This window comes from Stegodyphus dumicola, chromosome 4, assembly GCF_044657685.1.
Source record: "Stegodyphus dumicola isolate Sdum_Otavi_A_Nest chromosome 4, ASM4465768v1".
Lineage (NCBI taxonomy): Eukaryota > Metazoa > Arthropoda > Arachnida > Araneae > Eresidae > Stegodyphus > Stegodyphus dumicola.
In genome coordinates, this window is record NC_140771.1 from 89,072,941 (window position 1) to 89,095,664 (window position 22,724).

The following is a 22,724-nucleotide window of genomic DNA, read 5'->3' on the forward strand; positions in this document are numbered from 1 at the left end:
TCCCTTGCACAAAATAATGCGTAATCGGAACTGACTACTTCTCACATTATTCCCAAAGTCCTAGGTAGTAATCTTTATTGCCTACCAAAATGTCGCCAAACTACCTGTTACCATATTCCAAAGATTAGCCAAAATCATATTTAAAAGGATAAAATTTAACCCTAAAATATTATTTGAAAAATATTTGCTGCTTATTAAAATATTCATCTTACTTAATTTTTCCTTTTGTTAATCATATTCTCTTTGGGAACAATGTGAAATTCCTAAAATAAATCAATATTTTATTATTATCCAGACCTCAACCTAATTATTTGAACTTGTCAACAGAACTTTTAACTTTAAGGGAACAGCTGACTTACTTCTCATACATAAAAGCAGTGGCAAATGCAGCAAAAAATGTATTTCTCCTAGTCGAATTTGAAACACGTATGCAGATTAACTGTTGTTAACTTAGAAATAAGCCTGAGTGATTGTGGTAGTATCAAAAGCAGATATTAACTGGCTTATACATTGCTACTTGAACACTGAACTGTAATATCCCCTCTAAATGGCAGATTGTAAAGACAATTATAGAAAGAACAAGATAAGAGGAATGAAAACAGCAGAATAAAAAAAAAGGGGGGGGTTCATACTATAATCTATAAATGTATTTTGTGTCTTACCTCCCAATATCTCTCCCAGAGTGATCCAGCATTAAGTGCAGAATGACTCAGATGTGAGGCATCCATTTCCTCATGAAGGATGCGCAATTTACAATTTGGGGTTGGGATAATGTTCATTTAATGTAGATGGTTTAAAAGGTAATTATGGCCAGTAACAAGTCGAAAGAAAGCAACAGATTTCTTCTGGGCCATAAAGACATGTCAAAAATTATGTTAATCCATACTTTATGACTGTTCCTTTCGGTAACATACTTCCAAAAAGCTCCCCTATAATAGTTTTTTATTACTCTTTTGGCAATGTGAAAAGGCATGTGGCTGTCTGTTATTTGAAGAATTATTAACCCCTTTCTTTGCCAAAAAATCTGTGTTCCATGAAGGCCATAGTGTGGCGGTATCCATTGCATGGCAATTTCTTCCTGGGCTAAGTTGTTAGAAAATGCTTACATTTTAAAACATCGACAGACATTGGTGATTCAAAAGAGGAAATGGCTAGAAGAACAGCTTTAGAATCAAAGAGTAACTTCTATATTATGAGTATCGCACCAGTCTTCTAAAATTTTTAGAGCCTGGTTTAGAATTAAATCTGATTGTTCCTTTGCATGACGTTTGGGAGTAACTTTTTAAGTTAAACTTTTAACACCACTTATTTCAGTTTCAGTTGTGAGACTATTTATGTGTATATTAAATAAAAGACAACTGGCAGCAGCTCCCTGTGGGAGACTAGTCCTTAAAACTTTATATCGTGAAAACAATCTTCATAATGAACTCTACATATTCACTGGCTAAGAAAACTCTTAAACCAATGCAACATGTTTGAGTGAACTCCAATATTAGACAGTTCTGAGAATAAAGTATCTCTACAAATTAAGTCATAAGCAAATTTCAGATCAACAAAAACTTCAGAAAGGATTTGTTTTTATCTAATGCATTCTTTACTTTATGGCTAAGTAGTGTAACGTGTTGGCCAGTTTATCAGGTTCTATGTTTCTTCTAACCTTCTTCGGAAACATACAATGACCTGACTAGAACAGAGAGCTTACTAAAGCTATGTTCACTAATTGTAGTAAGTAGACAGGATACAGACGAAGGGTATACAAAACCCTTTATTTTTTTTCTTTATATACAATGATTTCCGTACTTCGGAATACAATGACCCTCCACTCGGGGTCTAACGTAAAAGATATCAAAATAAAACTAAACTCTAATTTAACTTTAGAATAAGATTGGCCTTATAATAACAGAAAGCGTATGTAGCACAGAGACTGTGAACACTACAATACGTTTAATTTATCAAGAGGATTAAAACCTCTGGCCTGGAAGGCAAAGTAGCAACTGCGTAACTTCTAAGGTAAGCGGCCTGCTTCGAACTCACGGCTTCCTCTCTTCTGCTTGGCAAAAAGGCCACACTTAAATACTTGGCGTTCGCCAGACACTTTGCATAAACTCCTTCACGCTTATAATTCTGGCCGGAAGTAGAAAATAAGAAGTGATAGTAAAGATTTAAAATAAAATAAACGTTAGTAAAACTTAAGATCCTTACATACTTCCCGCCAGAGTTAATTAGTTTGAAACTGAGGTCTAAAACGACCTTGTTGAAAACTTTTAGCTCTAGAAACTAACGCGAGGCCAAACTTTTACAATCATAACTTAGCTAGAAACTAGAAAATTTTAAAAGAAAGAAATTTGTTACAATAGCAGCTCCCGGAATATACAACAATCTTTTTTTTTCATCTGTACTGCATCAAAACAGGAGCTTTATTCAATTCTGGTTCCTTCCAGAGATCTTTGTAATATTCAGACATCCTTTTCTGGGCCCAGTCTTTAAAGGTGCTGCAGACCGTAGCTTGGTTGATCCTCCTTCTTGTACGGGCTCGCCCTTCAGTGCTTTCCTCTGGAAGCTTCCGTTTTTCACCACTACGGCCACCCTTGAACATCTTCCTTCTGTCCTCTGCTTGTGGTCTTGGCCGTTTGAAGGCAGCTGGTCTTGGTGGAACCGGGAAACTTCTGTCGTGATCCTGCTTGGACCTCGTTGTTGGCCGTTCAAATTTTTCTTGTACTTTTTCCTCCGCCGCTGATGGCCCTTCCGCAGTTCGGCGACTTTTGCTGCGGAGAGTTCTGTCGGATGAGTCAATCTTCCGTTTCACAGCCGGGTTATAGTTGCCGTCCTTTCTCCCGGTCTTTTCCACATACGTCGTCCTTCTCCCTTCTTCATTCTGGGGGTGTTCGTGAACTCTGTTTTTTGGACGGTGAAACGGCTTCTTTTTCTTTGTACCTTCAATTTTTCCGCGGGGCAATTTTCTTTTCACTTGCTTCTGTCTCTCATTGGCTTGCCCTTGTACTTGTCGTTTTCCCACCTCTGGAACTTGTACCTGCGGTGTCTGCCGTACCGGATCCTGCAAAAGATCTGAAAAGATTTGCATTTTATTACGGTCATAGAATGGTTTTATCTGGTCAATGTTTGCGGAACAGGTTTCACCATTTCTTGCCTTTAACACTACAACAGCGTGAGTTATTTTTTCTATAACATATGGTCCTTCAAAGCGTGGAAAAAATTTGGCAGTTTTATCTTCTGGTGCTGAAGAAAGTGAATGCTTAATTTTTAGTACTTCATCCCCTACTTTATAAGTTACTCCCCGTCGTTTCAAGTCATAATACAATTTTTGTTTTCTTTGTGCTACTTCCGTATTCTTTTTTGCTTCTTTTATTAGTTTGTCTATATCACCCATTTTAAATTCTGGGGCTCTTTGTTGCACATAAAATAGTTTATCTAACGGTGTTATAACCTTTCTGCCTAGAAATAACTCAGCAGGAGTTTTTCCCGTTGTATCATGTTTTGCGGTCCTAAGGGCGAAAGCAAATTCATTGACATAGTTATCCCAGCTTTTATGAAAATTTTTAACATAACTACGGATAATTTTCACTATATTTCTGTTGACCCGTTCCGCTATATTTGATTGCGGCCGATACGGGACCATTTTTAAATGACGTATGCCCAGTTTTTGGCACATGTCTTCAAATATATTACTTACAAATTGAGGACCATTATCCGATATAACTTTTAGGGGCGCCCCGTATTTTAAAATATATTTATTTAAAATAGAATCGGTAACTAATTTCGCGGAGGCTCGTTTTAAGGGAACAATTTCGGTCCATTTACTAAAATGATCAACTATAACAAGGAGATAGCGACTTTTGTTTAACTGACTTTTTGGGAAAGGGCCCAATAAATCGATGCCGATTATTTCATTTGGAAATTCGGATTTAATACTATTTAGAAACCCGGCCGGGCGGAAATTAATATAATTAACGGCTTGACATGTTGGGCAGGACTGGACATACGCCCTTGTTAACTTTTGCAGTTCAGGAAAGTAGACTGCCTCGCGTACGCGTTGAGTAGTTTTTCGAATACCAGCATGAGAAGCTAAAGGGCTGTCATGGAGCTCTTGCAGGATATTTAATCTAAGACTAGCTGGGATAACAGGTCGAAATTCGTTGTTGGAATTCGTAGTTTTTGTATAAAATAATAGACCATCTATTAGTTCGTAATGGGCCGCCCTATTTCTTATCGCCACAATATCTTGGTGGCTAAAATTTTCAGGATCCTTCAAATACTCATAAATACTTCCAAACTCAGGATCCTTACCCAGTTCGGTTATTACAGTTTCTCGGGAATTTATGGTACACGCTGTCAGCATTGCAACTTTTACGGTATTACCCTGTTCGTCTAATTTAATTCGTGACAGGGCATCTGCTACGATATTTTCCTTTCCGGGGGTATGCTTGATTACCAGATTATATTCTTGCAGCTTGAGTGCCCATCTTATTAACCTTGGGGATAAATTTTTTCCAGAGTACAATCTAGTTACCGCCGCATGATCAGAATATACTGTTATCGGCGCCTTTCCAAAATAGACTCGGAACTTTTGCACTGCTAACAGAACTGCAAGTGCCTCTCTCTCGGTCGCGGAATAGTTTCTTTGTGTTTGATTTAAAGTTCGGCTAAAAAATGCCACTGGCTGCTGATTTTTGCGAAAGTACCGCTCCTACCGCATAATCCGAAGCATCCGCTGAAATTTCTAAATTTTCATCCTTTTCAGGAAATTTCAACACAGGGGCTTGCGTTAATGCTTGTTTTAATTTTTCGAAAGCACTATTGGCTTCGGCCGTCCACGAGAATCTTGCCTTTTTCCTTTTTAATTTTAACAATGGCTCAGCGATAGCCGCAAAATCTTTTATAAAGGACCTATAATATGAACAAAGTCCTAGAAAAGAAGAGAGCTTCTTTGCCGTGTTTGGAGTCGGATACTTTTGTACAGCGATTATTTTTGATTCATCTGTCTCGATCCCTTTTTGCGATATTTTGTAACCTAAATATTTTAATTCAGGGGCTGCAAATTTGCATTTTTCGACATTAACTTTTAGACCGGCCTCATTTAATAAAGAAAACACCTGTCTTAAATCCTGTACATGTTGGTCTAGATTATCACTAGTAATAATGATATCGTCTAAATAGATAAATGTGGACTTTCCGAGAACAGGTCTTAACACAATGTCCATGCATCGCTGAAATGTTGCTGGGGCGCCTGAAAGGCCAAACGGCATTCGCAAAAATGCATAAGTGCCAGACTTGGTTATAAAAGCAGTCTTAGGCACGTCCTCAGGCCTGATCCCTATTTGAAAATAACCATTCGTTAAGTCTAAAGTTGTCATAAATTTGGTTGATTTTATGTTCCTTAAAATTTCTTCTATAATCGGTAACGGATATACCGGATATTTCGTTATGGAATTTAATTTACGGTAATCAATAGCGAATCTCCACCTTTTTGGATGCTCCAAAGGATAATCATTATTTTTCTTACATAAAACCACCGGACTAGCATAACTACTTGAGATAGGCGTTACGATCTTTTTACGTAGCATATCGGTAATATGCCATTCTATAATTTTTTCCTTATTCTTATCATACCGGTATGGTTTTTGACGAACCGGCAATGCATCTCCGGTGTCAATACTATGGTTAGTAACCTGGGTAAATCCTGGAATATCACTAAATAAGGAAGCAAATTCACTTACCACTTGTCGGATTCTATCTTGCTCGTCATTAGGCAGGTGGTCGAGATTTAACCTTGGCGGTTCAACCTTTTCTACACGCACTGGTTTCATCGTCAGCTTAAGAGACGCTTCATTAAAATCCAGTGTAGCTTGTGCGTCTGAAAGAAAGTCTATTCCTAGTATTAAGTGTGCTTGCAAATTCTTTACTATAAAAAACATCACCTTTACTTGTTCGTCCTTGATACGGATGTACAAAGGTACTTTACCTACGCACTTACATTGTTCTCCTTGCGCCGCTAATACTGTTGTATTATCCGCATTATATATGCGGTATTTGCGAAAATACTTTCTGAAAAAGACTTCTGCCACACAGGAACACTGCGCGCCGGTATCCAGGAGTGCGGTGGCCGGGATATTATTTACCAAGACTTCAATCTTCGGAAGAGTTAAATTTTTCACCATTACTGTATTTAACTTGTAGGAAGAGGGATTTTCGTGGCCTTCGGATTTCCGCACCCTCTCGTCAGCAGAAATCCGTTTTAGTTTAAATTATTTTTCCTTTCGGTGCTTTCCTTCTTTCTCCACTGGCCTTGAGACTTTTTTCCTGGGTTGCTATTGAACTGTCGACGTTCGCCGGCTGTTTTTGAATGCTCGGGTTTCCTTGCCCACTGATTCGCTTTTTCTCCGTAGCCATGTGCTTGAGTTTGCTGTAGTCTTGGCGTACCAAATTGGTTTCGCTGTTGATATTGGCGTCTTCTTTCGACGTCCGCCGTTCTTCTACTTTCAAACTGGATTGCTAGCTCAAATAATTTTTCCAGTGTAGTCGGATTTCTCAATTCAATAAAGTCTTGCACTTGGGGTAGTAACCTCGGCAAAATCACTTGAATTATTTCAGGATCCGGACGGTTTCCATACAAGAGCTTGAAAACGTGAATTTTTCTTAAAATAAAACTCGAGATGTTTTCCATTCTTTGTTGATATATACTGAAAAGTTCTGTTTCTAATTTCGCACGATCCCTTACAACAGGGAAGGCTTTTAGTAGGGCAGTCTTGAAATTTTCGTAGGTATAGGTGGGACTTCCTGCTTGACCCAAGAGACTTCTGCCGATACATTTGAACCAGTTAAGCGCTTGGCCCCTCAAAGCGCTGGTAGCTAAGGTAACTTTTTGAAACTCGTGCACGGGGTAGAGCATGAAGTGGTCATCCAATTTTTCCAAAAAACTGGTTACCTGTGAGTTTCCATTAAACGTTGCTTCTGGTTTCATCGAAGCGCGCATGGTCTGGACAATATACCCAAATCCTTCCAGGGCGGCAGCTGGCATTTCTGGATTCTGAGCTGTTTCTGCAGGCAGCACAGGTTCTTCTTGAAACTCGGCCATGGTTATTCTTCGTCGGGCGCCACTATCAGGTTCTATGTTTCTTCTAACCTTCTTCGGAAACATACAATGACCTGACTAGAACAGAGAGCTTACTAAAGCTATGTTCACTAATTGTAGTAAGTAGACAGGATACAGACGAAGGGTATACAAAACCCTTTATTTTTTTTCTTTATATACAATGACTTCCGTACTTCGGAATACAATGACCCTCCACTCGGGGTCTAACGTAAAAGATATCAAAATAAAACTAAACTCTAATTTAACTTTAGAATAAGATTGGCCTTATAATAACAGAAAGCGTATGTAGCACAGAGACTGTGAACACTACAATACGTTTAATTTATCAAGAGGATTAAAACCTCTGGCCTGGAAGGCAAAGTAGCAACTGCGTAACTTCTAAGGTAAGCGGCCTGCTTCGAACTCACGGCTTCCTCTCTTCTGCTTGGCAAAAAGGCCACACTTAAATACTTGGCGTTCGCCAGACACTTTGCATAAACTCCTTCACGCTTATAATTCTGGCCGGAAGTAGAAAATAAGAAGTGATAGTAAAGATTTAAAATAAAATAAACGTTAGTAAAACTTAAGATCCTTACAAGTTGACCTGATGATGTACTGTAATGTAGTCGATTTTTTTAAAAACATATATGCAAATTAAATTGTTAACACCGAAATAAGCTTGATTGATTGCAGTAGTATCAAAAGATGTAACAGGGATCGTAGCGGTCCTTTACAAGTGTTTATAAGTCCTTTTATTTGAAAATAAATTATAAAAGCCCTTATAGGTGCTTACTTTTTCTCTAAAGCAGTTTTTTTTTTTTTTTCAGTGCTTTTTTTTTTCCCTCGCATGAAAGCCCCAACTAAATAAACAACTTTTTCTTTCTTATCTGGTGCGTCAGATTGTGAATCATACTTTTGGAAATAGCTTTCTCCGCATTAACAAAACCTTTAACCTTTGATTCACGCTAGTAGAGACAGGTGTACGTCGTTCTATTGGGGCACAACTACCTGCAAAAACTTTTGCAGAGAATACATGATCCCAGTATTCATGTTCAATTTCGTAGACTACAGAACGAGATTAGGTCTGAAACCCACTTGCAAAAACAAGCGGAGTGGAAACACTACATTGAGCCCCTAACGATTAACGACGGGTCGGTTTGGCGTGCTGCCGCCCAACTACGCAAACAATGTAAACACATTCCACCCCTTGAAATGGCAAATGCTAACCAGATGGCTTTCACAGACACTGAAAAGGCTGAAGTTATTGCTGACAGCCTTGCTACACAATTCAGTCCAAGTAACGACGCCTACCGTAACCATCATGTTACACAGGGGCGCATACACTCATGTGTTGAACATTTCTTAACACAACCCATCACGCCTGATTTCAGGCCGACTGATCCAACTGAGGTGCTGGAGTTCATCGATAAAATGAAACTGAAGAAGGTCCCTGGCATAGATCAAATTTTGAATCGCATGATCAAACACTTCCCCATTATGTATATTGTATGGATTACGGTCTTGATTAACCTTATGCTTAAAAGGTGTTACTTCCCTGACTGTTGGAAAATTGCCGCAGTCATTCCTATTCCAAAATCGGGTCAAAATTTAAATCTCCCAATCAACTACAGGCCAATTAGCCTCTTATCATCTCTCTCAAAAATATATGAATTTGTTTTATTGTTGATTCCAATTGCGTAATATCACGTGCGGAAGAATTAAGGCGTGTGTATTGCGCAATAACACTTGCTATATTTTGCTAAGATGTGTCAATTAGGAAAGAGATGAAAGGAAAGAAAGAAGGAAAGGCTCCATAGACGTAATGTAAACCAGTTTGTCTTCTAAGCCGCTAGAAAGAAGAGGAAAAATTCGCCAATGGATTTGGCAATGGAACCTGTTGGCGAGAATTTCCCCATCTGTGATGTACCAGACCTGGCCGACATTTTCCTCCTCCTCCTCTGCGGCGTGTACAGGAAATTGAGGAATACGGGTTAAGATGAATAAGAAAATTAGGTGAAGTTTCACTTTCACTGGCTGTTGAACTTGCATTTTACATATCGCAGTTTGATGTCCGATTTTTATATCCGTCAATATGGAGGGGGGGGGGAAATGGAGTCACACAGCTTTAAACTCTTGATAAACGTGACCGTCAAACCTGTTCGAACTTTGACATGAGCTTCGAGCTTTGGCGCTTTTTGGCGGCAGGTATTTCACGCATGTGCAGTTGTTTCTCTTTTCATTCGAAGGGACTTCCTGCTGCTGCAAAGTTTTCTTTTTTAACAATTCTTAACAATGTCGAAGTTTGAACTTCGACATCAGCTTCGAGCTTTGGCGCTTTTTGGTGACAAGTATTTCACGCATGCGCAGCTGTTTCCCTTTCGTTTGAAGGGACTCCCTGCTGCTACAAAGTTTTCCTTCTTAACAATTGCAGCGGCAGCTTCATCAGCTCGTTCACAGTATCAGTTATATTTGGAAGAAGGAAAAAAAGAAAAGCAACAGAATCAACAGATGAATTCATTTCCCTTAAAAGAAGGAAAACTCCTTTAGAAAGAGAAGCTAAAATGTTTGCAAATAAAGCGAATGAACTTACTGAAAAGGCTGAAGTTACAAAAGACTTTAATCTTTTAAATAAATGTAATGTTAAAAACTAGTTGTGAGAAACAAACTCTCTTAAGAGATTTGGATTCAGACATTAATGAAAAGAAAGAAAAGAAAAATAAAAAATAAATGTAATACAGTCAAAAGTCGTTAATCCGGACTCGTCGGGACTTTGGCGATTCCGGATTATCGATTTTTCCGGATTATAGATCATCAGTTTAAATCTGGTAAGATGGCATGCAGAAATTACAAAATTAAAAATATGAAACCGTAATTTATGAAATAAAGAACAATTATGATCTAAAGGGTATCAAAATTTACAAAAAGAAAAACCTTAATATTTATTTGTTTACTTTATTAAACATTTCCTTCAATGTAAGTTGCTTCGTTTCTTGTGATAATACTTTCTCTTTAATTCTATTAAACTGACATAATTTCTTGTTTAGTTACAAAGTTCCGCTGTTCAAGTCCTATAATTGCTGTGTTGAGAATACCGACTAATTTGTCAATCGAAATGTTTTCGTTTTCAATAACCTCTGGGTCACTTTCTTCACTATCGGAAGCAAATTATAATGACGAGGAACTTGATTTAAATCATATCAAAGTCGGAGTATATCGAGATGAAATACTACACTTAGTACGGAATTATAAACCAAATAAAATAAAAACATCTGCTCTGAAGATAAGGATAGTGCTGACAGATCAACTTCCAATCCGCAGCGTGAAATTGATAAACAGATTTTGGATTTCAAAACATACTTTCGCTTTGTAGATACAAATTACATATTAGTAAATATATATCGGAAATTCTATTTGACATAATCTTTCTAATCTATCATAATCTAATAATGACGTTTCTGCCCCCCCTCTGCCGCAGAGCAGCGTGAAATTGATAAACAGATTTCGGATTTCAAAACATACTTTCGCTTTGTAGTAAATATATATCGGAAATTCTATTTGACATAATCAAAAGTTCAAGCTTACTTTTATAAAATTGCTCTAACAGTCTGCAAAAAATAATAAGCCGGATCCAATTCGAAGATTAAGGAACAACGCAATCTGCAACATTAACTGAATTAGATAACTTTAGCTTAGCGTATAACTCCGTTACACATTAAACGCGCATGCACACAAACATATTCGCAGCTGTAAGGGTCTTATGCGCTCTCGTAAACGCCTGTGCGCATGCGTGAACGCGACGCATGCGCAGAAAGTTTGTAGCTTTGAGGTCCGGATTATAGATCATTCCGGATTATGGGTGTCCGAATTAACGACTTTTGACTGTATTACTAATTAATAAGCATAAATTATTAAATTAAAATTTAATTAATAAGCATAAATCTTTTTTCCTTGTTTCTTTTTCTTATGTTGTAAAGTACTGTGTATGAATATAAAATACAGTTTATTATTATTTATTTTCCTTAAACTGATATTTTCATTGTTAAATCTTGTAATATATAGTTTAGTTTCGCATAGGGTTTTTCCCGCCCTCTCATCGTAAACAAGTTCTATAAATTGAACTGTTATTTGCAATTAAAAAATAATTGTAATTGTTTCCCATGGTTGAGTAATGCTGATTCTCTCTTTAAATACTGAATTTCTCGGATTTTGAATTACGGTTAAATCTCATTTTTATTTTAAGGCTATGCAGTTATGTATATATGTAATTAAACAGGTGCTTATTTTTTTTTTTCTTAAAATGTGCTTATAGGTGCTTATTTTTTTAACTAAAATGTGACTACGAACCCTGTGTGAACTTCCTTAATCATTGTTACTTGAACATTGATTTGTAATATGTATCACCTATGAAACGGGAAAAAAATTAATGTAACACTTTAAGAATGTGATATATAATTTAAAGGTGCATAATTCCAAATTCAGAATAAGTATGAATTATACTTGCTGAGAAAAGATCATGATTCAGAAATGTTTAGCTGTAGTATTCTGTAAAACAGCTTTCCTGCTATAGTCAGAATAGAAAATGCGATTCATTGATCCAGTACATAAAATATTGAATCTGATAGTGAAATTAGACATTTTAATGGTTACATTGTGAAGACATTAGGACTTTTTTGGAAGCAGACAAGATGAAAAAGGAGCAACGCCTTCGCTGGGAATCGAATCGCAGACTTCTGGAATACACGCCCAGCGTGCAGACCACCACACCACGAGGGCATACCAAGAAACGATTGTCTTAGAATTTAACATAATACTTACCAACAGTGGTTTTTATTTACTATATTCCCAGAAAAAATGACATAAATTTCAGAAGTGGTTATCTGTGTCATCTCTGTCATTTTCAGAGGTGTTTGTTATCAGAAAATTCGCTGTATGTTCAGTTTTTAATAAATTATTAGTTTTCTCAAAAAAATATTTGGTTTGCAAAATACTGTGCAGTTAATATTATTTTCATTGAAAAATACTTTAGATCATTAATATTTCTATAGATTTTTAATAATAGAAACTGCCTAACTTGACTATTTATTTTGAAGAAAATTATCTCTAAGAACAAAAATGTTATAAGTTTTATTCCTTTCTGCTTTGTAAGCATTTTGAAAGCTCTAAACTTCAAATTTATGGAGCAAAGGCAAATTACAAATTTATATTAGCAATTAATTAAACAGTGAAGCTAAGCATTTTTGCATTTAGCTAGTTTCAAATTTCTGAATGCGTTAAATGTTACAGTTTTATAATTTATTGTAGCATAATTTTTATATAATATATTTATTAATACATAATTAATTGCAACATCGTGTATTCTTAGCTATCATAAAATGTACGCGACGTTGAACACTGCTTAGTGAATTATCACGAAGTCTTTTAAAGTACTACAAAGTCAAGAGAAGGGTGTATAGAACCTATTTATTATTTCAAATAAAGTGTAACAGTCGGCAGCATCACACCGAGCAGACCTTCCAGAAAGGAGTGAGAGAAGTTTGTGATGTAAAAACATGCACGTGATGCGCGTCCCTTGCTGATTGGCTAATGTGCATCTCTCGCTCGCATAAATAAAATGCTGCAATGCTAGGATTGTACGAGATTCTCAGATTTTTTCTCCAGAGATGCTTTCCATCAAACGCTGACCATCGGACTGGCTGCATGAGTATTTTCGAGGTTTTCCTTTTGTCTAACGTGTGTACGAGCCAGTTTCCCTTGAAAACGAAGGCATCCATTCCCTTATCAAATAACCTTAGAGTGCTTTGTCTTATAATCAACTAAACCAAAACCTAAATTATAAGTTGAAAAAGCTAGAGGAAAAAAGTATGTAGGTATATATGATATATAAGTGTAACAAGTTTTCCATCTATTACATTCATAATGCATTGTACTGTAATTTGAAAGGTAAATAAAAATCAGTAATTTCTGATTATCTGCACCCCCCAAGCCAAGTCACTGGTGACTTAGACGCACTGGGGAAAGGGTGTAGCACCAGGGTGCCTGGGTCAAGGACCCTACCTCTTGTAGAACACATGTTATTTAGAATACTGTCATGAGTAACTAGTATATATTTAGAATTTATATATATATATAAATATATATAATTAAATCATGTTTTTAACATTTTTTTAATTATAAGAATAGAAATAAGATAAGAGATAAATTAAAAGATAAATTTCTAAAAAGACTAAAGTGTACGTCAAGTTTCAATAGACCTGAAGTGCTATCTGGGAAGGCCGAGAGAGGAGGAATGAGCTGGCTATAGCCTGATGCAGAAAAAACATTCGTATAAATAATAGGCAAAGTAGTGTGAGTTTTTTGGTGCACTAGTAATAATTAAACCTTAAATGTATAACACAATATTATTAAGAGGTACATATTAGAGTAAACAAGTTATACAATATGGGTACTAAGTATGGCCATAGGCCGTTTACTATTATTTGGGTCATTAAAGTCGTAATCGTAAATCCTTATAACTGGGTTGTTGATATTAACAAGATTGGCATAAAAGTTCCGGGCGAGCCGGCAGTAAAAACACAAGTTATTCTATACCCAATTCTCCATGTAACTTTTGATTTCGAACGTACCAGGGCGAATTGGTAATCTGTCTTAAGACACAATTTTGAGCCTGTTGCAATTGTTTTCTATAAGATTTGCATGAATATGCCCAGACCGGGCATTTAAAATATGAAACACTTCACGATTTTGCATGTCATCCTTGCGCAGGAGCCATGCTAATCGTCTCTGTATCATTCCAAATTTTTATTATATATATGCATTGCTTTTTAAGCAATACACTGTTGACTGGTGAATAACTTCTGTTTGGCAATATTTAAAGCTCATGGGTAACGTTTTGCTCATAATTGGTAATAAAACGAGCATTTCACAAAAAAATAAAAAATTTTATGACAAAAATCCAAAAATCTACACTTTCCTCAAAAGACAAAAATAATTTGAAACCATGAGTTGTCTTAAAGAGGGTTTACTGTATTATTAATGATTTGCTTAAGTAACTGTATAAAAAAAGAACTTAATAGTCCAAAAAAATCTTCAGTCTTAGATAGATAACATTTAATATCGATATTTATACATGTTCTCAGAAATGTTATTCACTTCCAGAAGCGATCGCCACACTAAGATTCATTATATATACAGTACAAAGTCTAAGATATAGACTCGTCGTACATAAAGCGATTCCGGTTGTTAGATCATCCTTTTACAAAGTAATCAAAAAGGTTCTGCCTTCTTACCGTTTTGGACAGTCAGAAGGAAAAAGTCACAAAACAAATAATAATCCCCGCTAATTCTCAACGTAATCACCATCGTCATCGAATGTCTTTTGCCTACGAGTGGCTAGCTATGCGATGCCATCTCGATAAAACTCAGGAGTCTTTGATGCAAAGAAATCTGTGATGGCCTTTTCGAGGTCTGGCCGGTTATTGAAGGATTTCCCACGAAGCTGGTTGCACAGAGAATGGAAAAGGTGGTAGTCTGTTGGCGCGAGGTCTGGAGAGTATGGTGGATGGGGTAGTGTCTCCCAGCCCAGTCGCTGGTTGGTGACCCTGGCCTCTCGAGCCATATGCGTCCTTGCACTGTCATTTCGGAGGAGTACACCCTTACGATTGACCAATGCTGGCTCTTTATGCATCAGTGCCTGATGCACACGTTTCAACTGCTACGAGTACAAGCCTGTCGGGATGCTTTGGCCCACTGGCAGGAGCTTATAGGGTACCACTTGGCAACTAGTCCACCAGATACAGAGCATGATCTTGCGTGAGTGGAGAGAAGATTTCGCAGTGTGAGGCACAGGGTCCACTGGTGACAATCAATATCTGGAACGCCTGGATGTGTCATACTGGACCCACTTTTCATCGTTGGTGAGTACTTGATCAAATATGGATGCATGTGCCGAGTAAGCAATGACAAACAGACAGCGATACGCTGTTTCTTGTTTGCATCGGCAGCTTCTATGCCTTTCTATGCAAATGGAGTCTGATCGTTTCATCCGATACTTGGAAGTGTGTAGCAAGCTCACCACATATTTGCCTACTATCACTCTCAATGGCTGCTCTCAGGGCCGCATTGTCCAGCGCTTGTCACCGACCGCTACGTGGTGTATCACTAAAAGACATACCTCCTAATCTGAATTTCTGGAACCATTGCCTAGCGGTTCGTTCGTTAACGGCATCATCTTCAAAGGCCTGGCAAATTCGGCGACTTGATTCTGCTGCTGACAGGCCCACTTTAAAAACATACAAAACACAACTCCGAAAGAGCGCTTTTGACGCATCCATTTTAATCAGTCGCTTTGTGAGTTATGTTTGGAGTTCCAATTCCAATGTTAAGCCGCAAGTAGCTTGTAAATTCGCTCGCTTTGTTCCGGCTGTCGTCATATAAGGTGCTACTCCGAGCGATGCAGTGAGTTGAATGCTCAGGGTGAGTGCGGAGGATAAACTAGGAGATAAAAGGGTCGTGACCAGTAGTCACGTCTGTGTGTGTGTGATTATGGCAAAGCCTCGAGAGCTATCTGCCTAAGAGGAGGGATGCCTTCGTGGAGGACTTTCTAAGGGAAACTGGCTCGTATACACGTTGCACATGGGGAAAACCACGAAAACGCCCATCGGGATTCGAACCTCGGACCGAACTACCAGTGTTCAGCGACTTTACCGCTCGGCCGCTGGTGGGCTCCAGTAGTCACGTGTAACATGGCAAGGCATCGGATTGGCTGTCCAACTATGTTTGGAGTTCCTAGCTCCGCTGATATGCCGGAATTATCATGCGAACTTGTATGACGTGATCCGACTCTCTGAAGTAGTGTCGTTCGACGCCTGGCTATATAACATTTCTTGACTGACTGCTGCCGTGGTTGAAGGAGCGCTGAGTGTGAGGTAAGGGGCGTGACCATTGCCACGTGAAGTTTTAACTCATTGGTCTTGAGGAGTCTTGATTTGCTGTCCTGTGAGTTGATAACGTCTCCAGATTTGTGGTGAGGATATTATACAGCATTTCTTACAAACAATTATATAATATGAAAATTAAGATGGATAAGATAATTATATACATTATTTACACTATATACAAGTCCCGATAGCATTTCAATATTCGTAAATTAGGTAGGAAAATTTGTATCAATCATATGAGCTGCAAAGAGTCTTAGCATTCGATCTTCGTATAACAGTTCATAACGGAAGGTACCGAAATAGCTCAGAGTTTCACGCTCAAGCGCTTTTGTGAAAAAGCGTTCATTAGTTCGCTTGAGATATTTGTCTAGAAAGTCCAACTTGAGGTTTTTATACAGCTAGTCATTACGCACGTAATAGTGTGCATTAGTCATCAGACGGAGAAATTTAGATTTTACAATTTGCAGTTTACCGATGCCCTTATCCGTAACCGCAGCCCAGGCAGGTGAGGTTAGTTAAGATGGAGGTTAGCCCCAAATTAGGATGAGCCTAATAGTTGAAGTATAAATAAGTTTTTTCTTATTCAGGTCCGGTCTGGAATTTTTCCCTATGATTGGGAAAAGCATGTTAATAACACATAATGCCTTTTTCCGTACGTAGTTAACGTGGTCAGTCCAAGTCAGTTTGGTTATTTAAAATTACTCGTAAGTATTTTGCTTGCTTTACAAGCGGCACAGGCTCGTTGAAGAGAAGTAGTTTTTCCGTGATTGGAGTATCTCTTTTTCGTTTGATTACCAGAATCTGTGATTTAGTTGCACTGATCGCCACTTTTCATCGTCGGCACAAGTTCTCGATTTGAGGAATTTCACCTTGGAGTTTCCTGATAGCGTGGTTAATGTTAACCGATTTTACAGCCAGGGCTGTATCATCTGCATAAAATGCTAACAACGATGATGAGCCATGTGGCTTGGGAAAATCCGCAACATAGAATAGGTAGAGTATCGGTCCGATTGTACTTCCTTTTGGTACATCAGCATGTATGGGTGTTGCTTTGGAGATAGAATTTCCGACGGAGACTTGGAAAGTTCGAGTGGTCAGAAACGAAAGCAGCAGTGGAATAAGTTCCCTGCTGAAGTTTAGATCAATTAATTTGGAGATGAGCCTCTCATGCCAGGCGTGGTCCAGACGCCAGACGCTTGGCCACATCTAACATGAGGAGTGCGACTTGAAGTTTAGAATGCAGAGCCGCCCCAGAAAATTCAGTTATCCTGATTAATTGCGTCACGGTTGAGAGTTGTGGTCTGAATCCAAATTGCTTTGCGGGAAGTAGGTGAAGGTAAGTCTTCATTTAAATTCTCTCAAATAATTTCCCAAGACTTGGCAGGAGACTAATAGGTCTATATCTCTCGGGTTTACAATGATCTTTTTCCAGGCTTGGGAATCATGATGATTTTCGCTCTTTTCCAGGCAACTGGGAAGTAAGAGTTGAATAAACAAGCATTGAATATTGAGGAGAGTTTTGTTATCATGTTCGTGGGCAGGTTTTTCAGAGCAGTATTAGAAATTCCATCAATTCCTGGTGCTTTTCTTAATTTTAGTTTTTTGAGTAGGTCTTTAATTTCAGAAGGCGTGGATGTTTCGCGCGCTTGGTGTGTTCAGCCAATCACAGATCTTGAATAATATGCTGAGTTCCGAATGATCGTCACGTGGCCAGGTGTTGGGCGTGAACTGTTTTTCCAGGTAATCAGCAAAGATAAAGATGGCTGATTTCTCATCGTTAGTAGCATAGATTTGGTCATTGCAGTAGATGTGTCGGTTATATGAGTATTTTTGCTTGAATTTTTTATGGTGTTTCCTGAACGATCCGTCCGTGACATTAAGGATTCCATCTTTTATTCCCACAGGAATTGTGTGTGTTCCTTGATTAATTTTTTATCTCTCAATTGAGTTTATTCAGGCTACGCTTGATGTTTAGATCCCATGTCACGTGATATCTTTTCCTCAGCCAATTCCTTTCCTGGATTATGTTTCGGATGTGCGAAGGGAGTTTGAGAATTTTATCCGAGACTGGAACCTTCTCAGAAACTTCGTTGATAGCCTCAAGAATTTTAGTAGTGAATAAATTAACAGCAGAATCAATATCATTAGTATTTCTTAAGGAGCTAGTTTCCGGGAGGCATATTTCACAAGTGCACATCTGTGTAAGTCACCGAGGGAGTGGCTTCTAGGATGGACCAATGGGAATCCAGTAATATTTATGTCATGTCACATGACCTTTTGCGTGCTTTAAGAATGAAACAAGATGGTTGAAAATATTTTGTCATGCGATTTTCTGTACAAAAGCACCGTCGATTTCTTCTGAAAATTTTCATTGCGAAGTTAGATCAAATATAAGCAATAGTGAAGATTTCACTACCTGGTTGAAAGAATTTGGAATAAATACAAACACATGTTGGATACTCCGCAAAAGTATTCATGTGAAATATTATTTAATAAGTGGTAAATAAAATGAAGAAAGAAATATGTAATAAACATCTGAGCCCAAGTGCTATCTTTACATAAAAGTATGCATGCGAGAAAAATATTTACATCAATTATATATGTAAATAGAAGTCAGCATTTTTTATTCCAGTCTATATGAAAAAGATGTTCTATAATAATAGCCAATGCAAAATTTTATTCAAAGTGAACTTTACTAGTTTGCATTCGTATTCATTTAGTGTGTTAAATTTCACATTTAATAACTGCTATTAAATGTACTGTTTACACAAGAAATACTTATCAAACAGAGTGAATTTATCTTATTCCCAACGAATATATTCAATTTATTCACATGTAACTTTTAAAGTTAACAATGGATATAATCAGATCAAGCACAATATATATTCTGAATCTTACACTTTAAAAACCAAAAGAATGCAAGCACTGAAATAAGAAAGCACTAGATTCATTGTAACACTTCCAGTCCTTCTCAGCTCAATTAAAAATTATGTCAATAATATATATGTGAAAAATACGCTCAATTAAAAATGCGCTTGAATTCTCTTAATCCACAGGTGTTAGTAAATGCATAATATTCGACGCTAATTGTAGCTTGAGTCCTTTTTTCGATGTAAAGAGCGATAATATGCCGTAAACATCAATCCAAATATTAATGCGTGATAAAAATCGCGAAATGTCAGCGATTCATTAAACTCATAAAAACGAAATAACTAGGAGATTTTCTACTATTACGCCAAACTGCGAAACAAATGCAAATTAAAACGTAAACTTTCGCTCACATGCATGAAGATTTAGCGTCACAAGAGCGATAGAAGCTCATTGGTCTATTTTCGAAACCCCTCCCTCAGTGGCTACGCTGATGTGCACTTGTGAAATATGCTTCCAGGGGGGTCAGCAGCTAGTAGATTTTGGAATAAAGTCCAGTCCGTGATATTTAGGAGGTCACATGACTCAGGTTTGGCCACTCCGAGCACAGCGATAACTGACACGTGATCTGAATTTAATTCATGCAAAACTTCCATGGCGACTGGTATTGAAGTCGTTGTTACCAGGATATTCAGAATGTCCGGGTAATTGTTGCTCGGGCAATAGGTGAATCCACCAGGAGCATGAAGTCCTATCGAATGATTTGAAATATAATTGTGTAGTATTTTGCCATTAATGTATGTTTGGAGTACCGATGCAACGCGCTTTTATACTCTTGGTCAATGTCCGAACTCCCATCCTAACTAACTCATCGTCAGGTTTGGCGACCACTTTTATTTTGGGATTCACTCTTCCAATGTTATATCATAAACGGCAAGAACTTTTTGGTTACCTTGTAAATCTACTAAGATAAAAATTATGAAATTAAAAATATTTATAAAATAATTAAACATATATGATCCTAAGGAAATCAATATGTATTTGTTTGCTTTATTAGACGTTTCTTTCGAAGTAAGTAGTTTAATCTGCTTCGTTTTTGGTGCTTCTCTTTTTTTGTGTTTATGTTCTTTAGATAGACATAATTTTTTATTCAGTTACAAAGTTCCATTCTTCAGATTCTGTGATAGCCGCGTCAGGAATTCCCATTAAACTATGAATCTACATTTTTTTCATTCTGAACAACCTCTGTATCACTTCCTTCATTATCAGCAACAATATTTTCTGAATTTAGAACCATACTACAGATTTCACTCTTCGACAGTGGACTGATGACTGGGGCGTTGTCATCGCGATGAAAAAACTTCTATCTATATTATCTTCATTTATTACTTTTTCACATTTCGTGAAAAATTCAGTCAACTGGATAATTTCGCTCTTTGTTTGCGAAATCTGAACACTTTCAAATGGACTGCTAAATCATCATGAAGTTTAGCTAGCGTCCGCTACACACTATTTGCGATGTATCATAAAACTGGCGACTAAAGATATATTTCTTACGCTAAATCTTGTTTTGCTTCTGTCACACGCTGAATTATATTAGTTATTTAATATAGTATATAAGCTTGAATTATATTATTTGTTATACTTACGCCTATTAGTTGAGTCCCGAATAAATAAATTCTCACCTATACTAAAAGCTTCAAGAGCCGGTGCTAAACATTTTGCGGCCCGCTACTGTCTCTGCAGACCTGAAATTATAAAAATTCTGCGTCCAGTGCTTTCCCTAAATTCTAAATATTTTGCTATACCTTAATTTGTTGCTCGGTGTTTCTCGAAATTCTAAATTTCCCCCTTCCCTAAATTCTGCCACCCAGTGCGGCGCACCAGCTTTGTCACCCGTTCTGGGTTTATCTGAATAACAAATGAGTTATTTTCTATTTAAACAGCGCTAAATGTTATCTTTTGACCTATGAGTATGATTTACAAAATTCTATTTTTTTTTGCATATGGAAATTTCTTATCAACATTCTCAGTACTTCACCGCGAAGTTAGCTGAATTCTGCAGTAATCGCCAAGCGTAATGTCAGCATAAAAGATTACCATGTTCTTTGATATTCAGTTGCTAATATTAAAAAAAAAAAAAAAAAAACAGCGTGTCGATATTCATGCGGTGATGAAAGCAAAAAATAATAAATAATGATTCGCCAAGTTGCGTCAGTGTCGGAGTAAAATTAAGAATCGGGACTTCACACTTTATTTCACACACTGGCCAATGAATTAGAAACCGTTTAGAAATTCATTTGAATGCAGGCTAGGGAGGAAGTATAGAATTTTTTTTTAAGACGTGGGTTACACGTGGTTAGAATGCTAGTATAAGTAAGGTGTAAGAGTGCTTTTCACGATGAATGAAGTAAAATAGGAAAAACGACAGATCGTTCATCATTTGTAAAAGAGCTTATTGTTGGTGCCTGTTTAGCAGGAACTTCGATTTCGAAGACAGCAAAACTCATTGGATTCTCAAAAGCAGCCATACCAAAGGTTTTCAAAAGTTGGAATCAGAACCCAGAGTCCTTCTCTAGAAGACGTAACTGCGGTTCGAACACTGTTCTTCAAGAGAGTGATTGGCGTCGTCTCCGATGAATTATACTGCAGAACATGGACTCTACTGTGCTTCAAATGGCACAGATCGTCAACCAAGGCTCTTCCCAACAGATTTCAGCTCGAACCATGCGCATAGAATTGCAGAGAATAGGAATGCAGAGTCGGGTGCTTGTGAGAAAAACCACTCATTTCTGCTCGATATGCAAGAATTCGTTTGCAGTGGTGTCAGAAAAGAACACTGGACATCAGAGAATTGAAAACGGGTAGATGTGGTCGGGTGAATCACGCTACACCTTATTTTGCGCTGATGGAAGATGTCGAATTTGGCGAGAACCCCATGAAACCATGAATCCATCTTGCCTTGCTCTCACTGTGCAAGGTTCTGGTGGGAATATTATGATATGGAGCATGTTTTTCTGGCATGGAAGTTGTGCTCTGCTGTTTCTCGAGGGTAAAGCGGCCGTGAGTTACCTAGATATGCTGGCAGATCAAGTGCACCCAGCAATGTTGCATTTTGACCGTGATGGCGACAGATACTGCATGGACGATAATACAACTATACATCGTGCCAGAAGTGTTCAAAATTGTTTCGCTGAGTATCATTCTGACTTCCAACACCTTCCCTGGCCACCGCATAGCCTGGATCATAACCCCATAGATAATGTGTGAGATATGGTGGAAAGACGCATTCGACAGCACTCTCCTTTTCCATCTAATTTACAAGATCTAAAAAGCTGCGCCTCGCTCCACAGTGTCCAAACGGCCCGACTGCGTATGCTCATGCACAGGAGCCAAAGCGATGATCCCACCAACGCGATTGTATATCCCATCAATACACAAGACTCGCATTCACGTCCAGGATACGGACTTAATCGTGACGACAAGTCTTACCTCCTGATTTCGTTTTAACAATGCTTGGGAAAGGATGGGTAGCGATCCCGAGAACTAATCAAACGCTCGAAGCTGCATAACCAATGCATGGTATTCCCTGGGCGTAAATGCACTCCAGAATCATGTGAGTCGATCCTAAACGAATCAGAGCAATTATCCGTGCAAAAGGTGGTCCAGTAAAATATTGATCTTTGGTTTCTAATTCATTGGCCAGTTAAAAGTTTATAATCAATTGTTGTTGTTGTTGTTGTTGTTGTATTTAATTATGGCAAAGCACACTAGGGCTATCTGCCTATGGGGAGGGGATGCCTTCGTGGAGGACTATCTAAGGGAAACTG

General features: G+C 37.8%; 1 protein-coding gene and 1 non-coding gene across 11 annotated transcripts in view; one reads left to right on the forward strand and one right to left on the reverse strand.

The window, feature by feature from the left end:
* The window catches only part of LOC118181273 (uncharacterized protein C15orf61), a 38,624-nt gene that overhangs the window by 11,553 nt on the left and 4,347 nt on the right, over positions 1 to 22,724 (forward strand). The gene's annotated exons all lie outside the window — the stretch shown is intronic.
* Positions 13,808 to 13,915, reverse strand: LOC118181274 (U6 spliceosomal RNA). The gene has a single exon (XR_015040930.1). It is a non-coding gene; the product is annotated as a U6 spliceosomal RNA (small nuclear RNA).